The sequence below is a fragment of the Triturus cristatus genome, chromosome 8, assembly GCF_964204655.1.
Source record: "Triturus cristatus chromosome 8, aTriCri1.1, whole genome shotgun sequence".
NCBI lineage: Eukaryota > Metazoa > Chordata > Amphibia > Caudata > Salamandridae > Triturus > Triturus cristatus.
The window spans coordinates 668,667,793-668,679,091 of record NC_140591.1 but is presented as its reverse complement, the minus strand read 5'-3'; positions in this window follow the sequence as shown (position 1 = coordinate 668,679,091).

The following is an 11,299-nucleotide window of genomic DNA, read 5'->3' as shown; positions in this document are numbered from 1 at the left end:
TCCCAGGTTCTTGCCATTTCTACATCCGTTCAGAGAGGACAGGATTCCCGCCACAGCGGACAGGGTGGCACACATAAAAGACACGTTGATGCGCTCAAGGGCTGTCCTAATGGAGGCCAAGAGAAGATACAAGGCTGCGGCAGACAGGAAGAGAAGGCCCGGGCCACTGTACCGCACTGGAGACTACGTCTGGATATCCACAAGAAACATGAGGTTTCGAAAGAACAGTGTGTTCCATCCCAAGTACATGGGCCCCTATCGAATTACCAAGTGTATGGGTCCCGTGAACGTGAAGGTGTGCTTGCCCCAGTCATTGCGGATACACCCTGTCTTTCATGTATCATTGCTCAAACCAGCACCCTCCAAGCCGTCTGGGCCGGTATGCGTGGAGTCGGAGGTGGAGTATGAAGTGTCGGGCATACGGGCGTCCAAATGGCGCAGGGGGAAGCTGTGGTTCCTGGTTGCGTGGAAAGGCTATGGCCCGGAGGAGCAATCATGGGAACCGGCTGAAGGGGTTCATGCTCCGCGCTTGGTCTCCTTGTTCCATCGGCGTTTTCCTGCCAGCGCTGGACCCGTGGGGAGCCGCTGAGAGGGAGGATGTACTGTCAAGAATTCCTGTCATGCGAGGGGAGGAAAACGGTAACCAGCGAAAACGGACTACATCTCCCAGGATGCTTAGCGGTTGAGAGGTTATGTAAACAGGAGAGCTGTTACATAACTCAAGGAAAACACGCCCTTATGTAAACAGGAGAGCTATTACATAACTCAAGGAAAACACGCCCTTATGTAAACAGGAGAGCTGTTACATAACTCAAGGAAAACACGCCCTATAAAGGGAGGAACCGGGAGGTACAACGCTGTCGGATATTGTGTTTACACCGACGTACCTGCTTCGTGAAGAGCAGTGTTCCGGAGTGGTGCTCCAGTAAGGCAAGAACGGAGGTAGGTCGAGTCGTTACTCCCTGGGCCGTGTCTTGCCCCATCGTCACCTGTGAAGGACCCGGAAGCTCTACCGGTCAACCATTGAGCTTCGCTTTTTGACTCGGCTGAGTCAAAGCGCAGTGGCGCTTTTGCTGGTTGGAGTCGTAACTCCCAGCCCGACCAGAGATACAGGGACTGCCAGCTGTAACGCACACCAGGAGGTGTTTGCCGCGTTACAGACTCGGAAGTCCACAGGATCGATCGAGCGGCTGCTCTCGGTTCAGTATTCTTGCTTTTGATTGGGGTATCGGTGACGCATCACCAGGAGGTGACTCCACGTCCCGGTGCAATCTGAGGAAGAGGTTGAGCGGCTGCTCCCTTCAGGTAGAGACCCCGGCTGGGTGTTTCCCTGACTCCTCGATTCTCCCCAACACTCTTCGTGCCCCTCACAGCCTACCGATTGGCATTGTCGGCCATTTCATTTCTGCCCTCTGTTGGCATACGCCGGGATCGGCGTTTATGCAGAGGACGGTTAGGACCATCCGTGCTGTGGGCTGGTAACGTACTTAGCCTGGAGGATTCCAGTGACTATAACTTTTGTTTATTCTTTGTATTATTTTTGCCTTCATTAAAATAACTAACCCTTCACAAGTGGTTGCGTCCTCATTATCGTGTCTGTTAAACGATCCTGAGACGTTCAGGGCGTTACAGAGGGTAATGTCCTCCTCACCAGGGACTGGACAGGAATCAGGGGATTTCTCAATTAGGGCATTAGATGGAATATGACCTTTATTTTTAGGTGTATTTTTCCTTTTATATTTTGTACATTTCTTCCCCTCCTCAATTTCGGGTTTTTCCCACGTAATCTCTGGGCATTCTTATTTTTGGGGACAGCTCCTTCTCTCTCCCCCAACTTAACCGGTGTATTCCTTTGGGCCTCAGTGAAATTTCCCTCCCCGGCATATGACGTGATGTCAGAAGCAGTTGTAGGATGCGTCGGCTTTGGTAAGGGTAATGACATTATACTGAGGTCAGCCGAAGACAAAGTATTACAGGCTGTGTCAGAAGCAATGGCACTGCATGTGCCGGGTATATCAACCATGTCATCAAGACCCCTGTCCCCGGCTACTAGTAAGTTACTTTCAGGTCTTGGCACAGGGGTGGTTATAGAAGCTAGGGGACCCAGAGACGATCTCCTTACCCACTCAATTTCTTGGGAGATGCGTCGTTCGAGCGTTGTAATATCCTCGATAAGTAATGTTCCTGCTTTGGCAAAGTAGCTGTCCAGGGTGCTTTGGGGCTTCCCGGAAGCCAACATAGTCTTACTTCTAGTCTCCCTAGAGGTCATATTTCGAGTGCAGTAATTAGCAGCTAAAGAAAAATCTAGTAAAGGGAGTAGATATAGAGTGGCCCAGGTCCGCTCCTGTCCGTTCTCGAACGGCCTCAAACGGCCCGCTCTTTGCCGGTCTTCACCCGGAGCTACGTCCCGCGCGCGTTCCGCTAGCGCGTTCAGGCGGGTCGAACAGAAGAACAGGCAGGCAAGAGGGGGCGGGGTCGGGAAGAGGAACCAGGTGAGTCTAGTCAGCTGAGCGCTGAGCACCGTGGTCCTCGCAGTCCCGCAGCAGAGTAGTGGAGCAGCCTTCCCCCTTCAAACAGCAGAGCGTCCAGGCAGGTCCTGAGGCAGTGAGAGGCACAATGGGATTGAGCACCAACCAAGTTTTTAAGCAATCAGACCCAACGAGCGGCGCCCGCGAAGCGGGGGCCGCGAGGCGTGGCGTGGATGGTGGAGGCAGGAGCGGGAAGAGGAACCAGGTGAGTCTAATCAGCTGAGCGCTGAGCACCATGGTCCTCGCAGTCCCGCAGCAGAGTAGTGGAGCAGCCTTCCCCCTTCAAACAGCAGAGCGTCCAGGCAGGTCCTGAGGCAGTGAGAGGCACAATGGGATTGAGCACCAACCAAGTTTTTAAGCAATCAGACCCAACGAGCGGCTCCCGCGAGGCGGGGGCCGCGAGGCGTGGCGTGGATGGTGGAGGCAGGAGCGGGAAGAGGAACCAGGTGAGTCTAATCAGCTGAGCGCTGAGCACCGTGGTCCTCGCAGTCCCGCAGCAGAGTAGTGGAGCAGCCTTCCCCCTTCAAACAGCAGAGCGTCCAGGCAGGTCATGAGGCAGTGAGAGGCACAATGGGATTGAGCACCAACCAAGTTTTTAAGCAATCAGACCCAACGAGCGGCTCCCGCGAGGCGGGGGCCGCGAGGCATGGCGTGGATGGTGGAGGCAGGAGCGGGAAGAGGAACCAGGTGAGTCTAATCAGCTGAGCGCTGAGCACCGTGGTCCTCGCAGTCCCGCAGCAGAGTAGTGGAGCAGCCTTCCCCCTTCAAACAGCAGAGCGTCCAGGCAGGTCCTGAGGCAGTGAGAGGCACACTATTGCTATAAGAGTTCCAATAACACATTTCTGTTTCCGTCCAGATGTTTCGGGAGCCATGTTTTCACTGTCATATTTGACACCCCAAAGAAACGGTGATAGTTTCTGTTCTTCTTTTTTCTACTTTTGGTTTCAATTTACAATATCCGTAATTAATTTCTCACTCGATTATTGCCGGATTCAGTCCATCAATACTAAACCTATTGTAGAGAAGTAGTCAGCCCTAATCTTGAATTCTTCTCTCTATTGAAAGGACCCTATTTTAAATCTTCTTCCATTCAGGCTAGGTTATCTTCTTTCTAAGGCCTAATGAGTTCTTCGATCACAGTTCAAGCTTCATCTCTAATGAAGTTAGAGCCGAGTATGTTGAGAACCATTTGCAGGATTTCAGCTTGAATATCTCCCAATTCCGATGCAGTAAGCTGTCGACCAAAGGAAGGGAAAACAACCTAATTAAGGATCAAAAATTGCAACCCACTCAATCTGGGTAGATTCGGAACTTGCAGTGTCAGGGTTCCAAAGACTCCCGGGAGTAACAACTGAATAGCAATCAATAGGGTGTCCCCTCCGTAGCTCATTGTTCCAGTTTCCAATCTCCCGGAATTCCTAGGGTTCTGAATCTGCAACCAGATATGTCCACTCAGGAGATGCGTACTTCTGAGACGGTGTTCTTTTTCTTCTTGAGCGTCTTAGATCAGCTGGATTATCTTCTTGTTCGCTTTGTTCAGTTTCAGACGTTTCAGGAATCGGAGCAAGATATTTCTCAGATGCAAGTCTTATGTTTAGCCTTTCTTTTCTTGTTGGCCACTTTTCTTCTTTGGCATCTGCTCTCCGCTCTTCCTCTTTGTCTGTTCCTTCTAAGCCAGGCCGCTCACTCGGGTCTGTTTCAGAGGGTACTTCCACAATGTCGTCAATCTCGGGCTCTGTTTGCTGCTCCTCAGCAGGCGGTTCCCTTTCTCCTTGCTCTGTTTCTCCCTGTAAGTCTTCAGATTCAGTTGCTCTTCGGGCAACTTGAGGAATGGGTGATTTCTCTGCAGGCCCTGGAACCTTGCGGGTATGTGAAGCGTGGATCCAATGTGGTAGTCCTCCACACTTCACGGCTGTACTTGTGACCAATATGACTTGATATGGTCGTCTCTAACGAGCATCAAGACAGCTCTTCCGCACGTGCTTGCATAAAAGCACCCAGTCTCTAGGGTTTAGATCATGCAGCAGGTCTCTCGAGGTGGATGAAATCGCAGCCTCGACCTGGTGGGACACAGAATTAACCACATCAGCCAGTCCCCTACAATAATCCAACACCATATCATCAGTGATATTTATCAATGCTGTAGCTGGCACCATAGACAATCTCATAGCTCTCCCTGTCAGTATTTCATGAGGAGATAGCCCTGTTCTCCTATCAGGAGTGCTGCGCATGCTCATCAGAACTAGAGGCAAAGCATCTGTCCACTTCAATGCAGTCGATGAACAAACCTTAACCACTCTCATTTTGATTGTGCCTTTCCCCTGTTCCACCAGACCAGGCACTTCAGGCCTGTAACTGCAATGCAATCTCTGGTCTATGTTTAAAGCAGCACAAAACAGTTTCATCAGTTCACTATGGAAGTGAGTTCCTCTATCTGTCTCCACTGAAGTCGGGAATCCGTATCTCGGTATCAGTTCTCGCAACAGCAACTTTGCTACAGTGAGACTATCACATTGTCGAGTTGGATATGCCTCAACCCAACGTGAAAAGATATACACCACCACCAAAACATATCTCAGCCTATTGCATCCTGGCATCTCAATAAAATCCATATGTATCCTGTTAAAAGGACCTCCTGATCTTCCAATGTGACTCATTGTAACCACAGTTCTCTTTCCTGCATTCGTTTGCTGACACGTAACACATCTATGACACACTTCTTCAGCAATCACACGAAAGCATGGATTAAACCATGTTTGCCTGAACACTCGCACCATGGCATCTCGTCCCAGATGGACTGCTCCGTGAATCTGCTTTGCCATTGGGCTCAACAAACAGTTAGGAAGTAAATCTCTGTTATCGGTTGACACCCATCCTGTAACCGCTTCACCTCATCTCATGTATCGGCTACAGCTAACATCATGCTGAGCTTGGTCTCTTCTGTGCTTTCTCCTACATATTGTCCATTAATAAAACATGCATGTATAGCACAAAAACGAGCTACCTCATCAGCATAATTATTTCCCTTTGCGACAAAGTCTTCTCCCTTTCCATGAGCAGCGCACTTCACAACTGCCATAGCTTTGGGCTTTTGCAAAGCGTCCAATAGTTGGCGCACATATTCACCATTTCGAATCGGAGACACCGAGGACTTTAAAAATCCCCTTTGCAACCACAACTGACCCAAATCATGAAATACACCAAACCCGTATTGGCTGTCCGTATAGATTGTCACTCGGACTCCATGTGAAATAATACAGGCACGTATTAATGCAATGATTTCTGCTACCTGAGCAGAGAATACTCTATTCAAACAGGCAGCTTCTACTACTCTGGTGATGGTGCATACAGCAAACGCTGCTCTTAGGTACCCTTCATTGTCTCTTAGGCATGAACCGTCAACAAAAAGAAGGATCAAATCAGATTCAGGTAAAGGTTCATCGACAATGTCAGGTCTGGGTTTGGTAGATAGTTAAGTGACATCTAGACAGTCGTGCTCTTCACAAATTTAATCTCCATCCTCTTGGGGAACACGCAACAATGTAGCGGGGCTTAGAGTGGTACAACGTCTAAAAGTAATATTTTCAGATGCTAGAATTACTTGCTCATATTTGGTCAACCTATTGTTCATCAGGTACTGTGTTTTTGTTCTGGTCATCAACAATTCTACAGAATGAGGCACATAAACGATGAATGGGTGACCCATCATGATGCTTTCACATCTTTCAATGCTGACACCTGTTGCAGCAATGTATTTGAGACATCCGGGAAACGCAGAAGCTACTGGATCTAATGTAGCTGAAAAGTAAGCCACTGGTCTACGGGCACCTAAATGTGTCTATACAAGGACCACTAATGCACATCCCTCCTCACAGCAGAAGAGTGAAAACGCTTTATTATAGTCTGGCATTCCCAGAGCAGGGGCACGACATATGCTTTCTCGCAGCTCATGGAAGGCTCTCAAGCATTCTTCATCCCTTGTTACCGGATCACTGATGTCTTTTCGTGTTAGTCTTAACAGAGGCTTTGCTTGTAAGGAAAAGTTTGGGATCCACTGTCGACAATAGCCGACCATACCCAAAAACATGCAGACTTCTTTCTGTGTTTTCGGAGTTCCCATTTGCAAGATTGCTTCTATGCAATCTGGTGACACCCTTCGCTTTTCTTTCTCAATACGGTGTCCCAGATACTGAACTTCGGGTAAACATTATTGCAATTTATTTTGGGACCAATTTGTGTCCATTCTCTGCCAAATGGTTCAACAAAGCCACTGTGTCTATCCTGCACGTATCTTCATTTTCTGAGGCGACCAAAAGGTTGTCAATATACTGAACCAGGACTGATTTAAGAGGCATCACCAATCAATCAATCAATCAAAACATTTATAGAGCGCGCTACTCACCCGTGAGGGTCTCAAGGCACTGGGGGGGGGGGTGAAGCAGCTACTGATCTAACAGCCAGGTCTTGAGGAATCTCCTGAAGGTCAGCATGTCTTGGCTCTATCGCAGGTGGATGAGCAGGGTGCTCCAGGTCTTGGCGGCGAGGTGGAAAAATGCTCTGCCGCCGGAGGTCGTTCGGCGGATGCGTGGGATGGTGGCGAGGGTGAGGTCTGCGGAGCGAAGCTGGTGGTTCGGGGTGTAGAAGGTGAGTCGTTCATTGAGCTATGCCGGTCCGGCATTGTGGAGGGCTTTGTGGGCGTGGGTGAGGAGCTTGAAGGTGATCCTCTTGTTGATTGAGAGCCATAGCAGGTCTCTCAGGTGGACAGTGATGTGGCTGGGGTGGGGGATTCCGAGGATGAGGCGTGCTGAGGCATTTTGTATGCGTTGGAGTCTTTACTGGAGTTTGGCTGTGGTTCCCAAGTAGAGGGCATTGCCATAGTCCAGCCTGCTGCTGACGAGGGCTTGGGTGACCATCCTCCTGGTGTCGGTGGGGATCCATATGTAGATCTTGTGAAGCATGCGGAGGGTGTTGATGCAGGAGGAGGAGACAGCGTTGACTTGCTGGGCCATAGAGAGCATTGAGTCCAGGATGAAACCCAGGTTGCGCGCGTGGTTGGTGGGTGTCGGGGCAGCTCCCAACTCAGCCGGCCGCCAGGAGTCATCCCATGCAGTGGGGGTGGAGCCAAGGACGAGGACTTCTGTCTTGTCAGAGTTCAGTTTCAAATGGCTGGTCTTCATCCACTCTGCAACGGCCTTCATTCCCTCATGGAGGTTGGATTTGGCGGTGGCCGGCTCCTTGGTGAGGGGGAGGATTAGCTGGGTGTCGTCGGCGTACGAGGTGATGTTGAGGTGGTGTGCTCGGACGATGTTGGTGAGCGGTGCCCTTCAAGATTCTTTTTCAGACACTGGCTAAAGATAGAGGGGCTTTCTGCATACCCCTGAGGGATTCTACACCATGTTAAGACACTGTCGCCCATCTGGAATGCAAATAAATACTGACTTTCTTCGTGTAAAGGTATGGAAAAGAATGCCTGACACAAATCTATGACGGTAAACCATTCTGCTTCACATGGTATTTGGAAGAGAATAACAGCCGGATTTGGTACCACAAGACAACAGGAGATCACGATCTCATTAATCCTGCGCAGGTCTTGTACTATTCTATACTTGCCACTAAGCTTGTGCAATCCCATGATCTGTGAATTAACAGAGACTTCCTCATATCTCCTTTAGAATGCCTTGTGTGATCATTGACTTAATAACAGGAGTTATCCCAGCCAGTGTCTCTGCAGACAGTTTATATTGTGGGGTTCGTGGAAACTCAGCATTTGGTCTCACCTGTATCTTAACAGGTTCCACCCCTCGGATTAACCCTATCTCCTCACCTGTGAAATCCCACACCTTCGGATGAACTGAATCTCTCAAATCATGTGGCAACTCTGCTTTTGTGAGAACCACAAACAGTACTGCACACATGCTCATATTATCCATTTTGAAATTGGCATCATCATCATAGGTCTGCAGCTCCACACCTCTCGAGTGCATGAGATGTTACAATTTAATTTGCACAAAAGATCACGGCCCAAAAGACAAACCAGACTTGTATTACACACCACAAACTGATGCTTATCTTTGAACGGCCCTATTCTAAGAGGTAATGCATTTGTTAATGGGTTGGTCATTTTCTGATTACCGATACCCACTACTTGAATCAATTGTCAAGAAAGAGATAATTTGGGGACCACATCTGATCTTACTGTGGAGCGCGCAGCTCCAGCATCTAATAAAAAGGTGACAGGATATCCATTCACATTTGCACCCACGAATGGCCCACTCTGATCTACCCCCAGTACTGTATCGAGAGGGCATTCTTCCTGCATCCCCCTCTGGCACTCCAGAGGACCCTGAGATTGTTTGTATGTGTCTTGTATTTCAAAATACGGCATCTGCTGATATGTCTAATTATGCATGGGTATCCTGGGAGGCTGTGGCACCTGTACTCGTGGCTCGCAACCTCCATACATGGGCCTAGGTCTAGTCACAGTCTGCAGAGTCTCGGATATGTGTCTCTCTCCCTCATATTGGATTTGATTAGCAGGATTCAATCGACACTCGTGCTTCCAATGCCCTGTCTTGTGACAATAATGACAGGCAGTAGCCTTCTTTTGTTTTGCCACCCACTCACTTGTACTCATCTCTGTACCTCTTCCTTGTCCCTGACCCGGTTGGGTTGCCATTTGTTGACCCATACCTCGGCCACTTCCTCTGCCTCGACCCATACCTCCTCCAACCCCCTGCATGTAGTCTGCATTTCTCAACTGAGCCAACATCAACTTGTCTTGCAATTTCTTTTGTGCTGATTCTACTTGATCACTACAATATTTGGCATACCGCAGTATTTCATCCACCGACTTATTCTGCCAACATATCAGGTGGTGTTGTATCATCAAACTAATGTCAGATTTCAAGCCTAACACAAACTTTGAGACAAACTGGCCCATATTCTTTTGATCAGTAGTATCCAATCCACTATGCTGTTTAAAGCCAATAACAATCGTTCGTAGTAATCATGCACTGATTCCTTAGGCTCTTAAATTGTACGATTTATTTTAAGCCAATCAACAATCTGCAGAGCCACCTAAGACTGCAACCAGGTAATTACTTGCTCATATTTTCTTATCACATCAGGTCAAGGACCATGCGTTACTGAATCTCTAGGTGGCTCAGCTGTTGGCCACTCAATAGCAATTTTGCATGCTGCCCACAGATCTGCCTGGACCACTATATCAAACAAAATGTTCAAATTGATCCACAACACCTTCGAGATCTTAACAAACCGGTATATCTGCTTGTACCACTCTGCAGGTTTCTCCCTCAGCCGAGGAAAATCATTTGTAAAAGCATCCAAATCACCCCTGCTCCATGGCACATGTCCATACCCTCCGTTCTGCACTTCTCTCAAGGGAAAATTACCAGTGGCTTCCATCCTTCCCCCCTGAGGTGAAGAGGTGCCTATTCCAGTTTTAGCACATTTCTTTTTGGCTGATCTCTCTTCCCATCAGTCTAGTGCTTTCCAAGCTCACATTCCTGGTACCAGTTCTCTAATCTGGGCTTTCAACCCAAAAGTTTGTTTTTCCTCCAACTCCTTGTCTGTATATTTAGTCTGCAAGAACCCTGCATCATCTTGGTCTTTGTCAAATCAACATCATACCTTCGTACTAACTGCCATAGGGCATCATAAGCCCGCTTTGCCTTTCTTGTAATATCTTTGGCCACAAATAACATTTCATTTGGGTCATATGTCTCAATTCTCTCCAAAGGCAAATTCCCTTCAACCACTTCATCTATTTCCACCTCTAATCGAACCACATCCAACATTGGCGCTTTTATTGCACTCTGCAACACTTTCTGATTTCTTTCCCTTTCTAAATCCTCTCTGACACAACTTTGTGTTCTCCTTGGTATTGATCCTTCTTCCCTCTTCGAGGCTGTACAATCTTCTCTATCCCAGCTCCTACTCCTCCAGTGATTACCTGCACACACAACCTGCGGCCCAAACAGTATACTAGAAGGTTCTGCCCTCGTCATTTCTTCTCTTTGCGACATTGTCTCTTTCACTGGTTGAACCCACATTTGGAGATCCGACCTAGAATTCTCTAAAATTCCTGTTGGTCTGCGTTCTGACCCACTGTCCATTCTTGATGGATCTGCAGTAGCTGGCAGTGAAGTACTATAAACCACGGGTGCCTGTAATAGACCTGTTCCCATATGTGTAAGACTCCCTCCAGATATTGTCTCTTCCCTATCACCTGTATACTGTTGACTGTCATTTCGTCTTACTTCAGGAGTATATATGGGGACCACTGGTCCAATTGTGACTGGCACTGACAAAGCATCTGGCAATTGCGTATTCCCTGCAGGTTGTGCTAGTTCATAATTAGGGTATCTCATTCCCTCTGACCCTACTGGAATCCGTACCATAGCTATTTTTCCCCTGACTCCTGTTGACTGTTCCTCCAATCCCATCTGCCCTGCTCCCGCTGTCTCCTCTGGTGGTTGCGACCTCTCTATCTCTGACTTAGAGTCACAAGGTGGAGGTGGTTCTGCTAAGAGCCTGTCAAGGAAACTATTGTCTCTATAACTGTCCTCATTTGTCTTACTCTTTCCCTCTGACTCACCTGCTAACCATCGAAAGGGGTATACACGCTCTCCTTCTATGGTGTCTACTCTCCATCGTTTCAGCTGTGCATCCCATCTGACATCTTGATATGCCTTTATCGCTTTCCTTATACGTCCCTGTGAAGCCTCTTGTTTCTTTGCTAATGCAGCTCT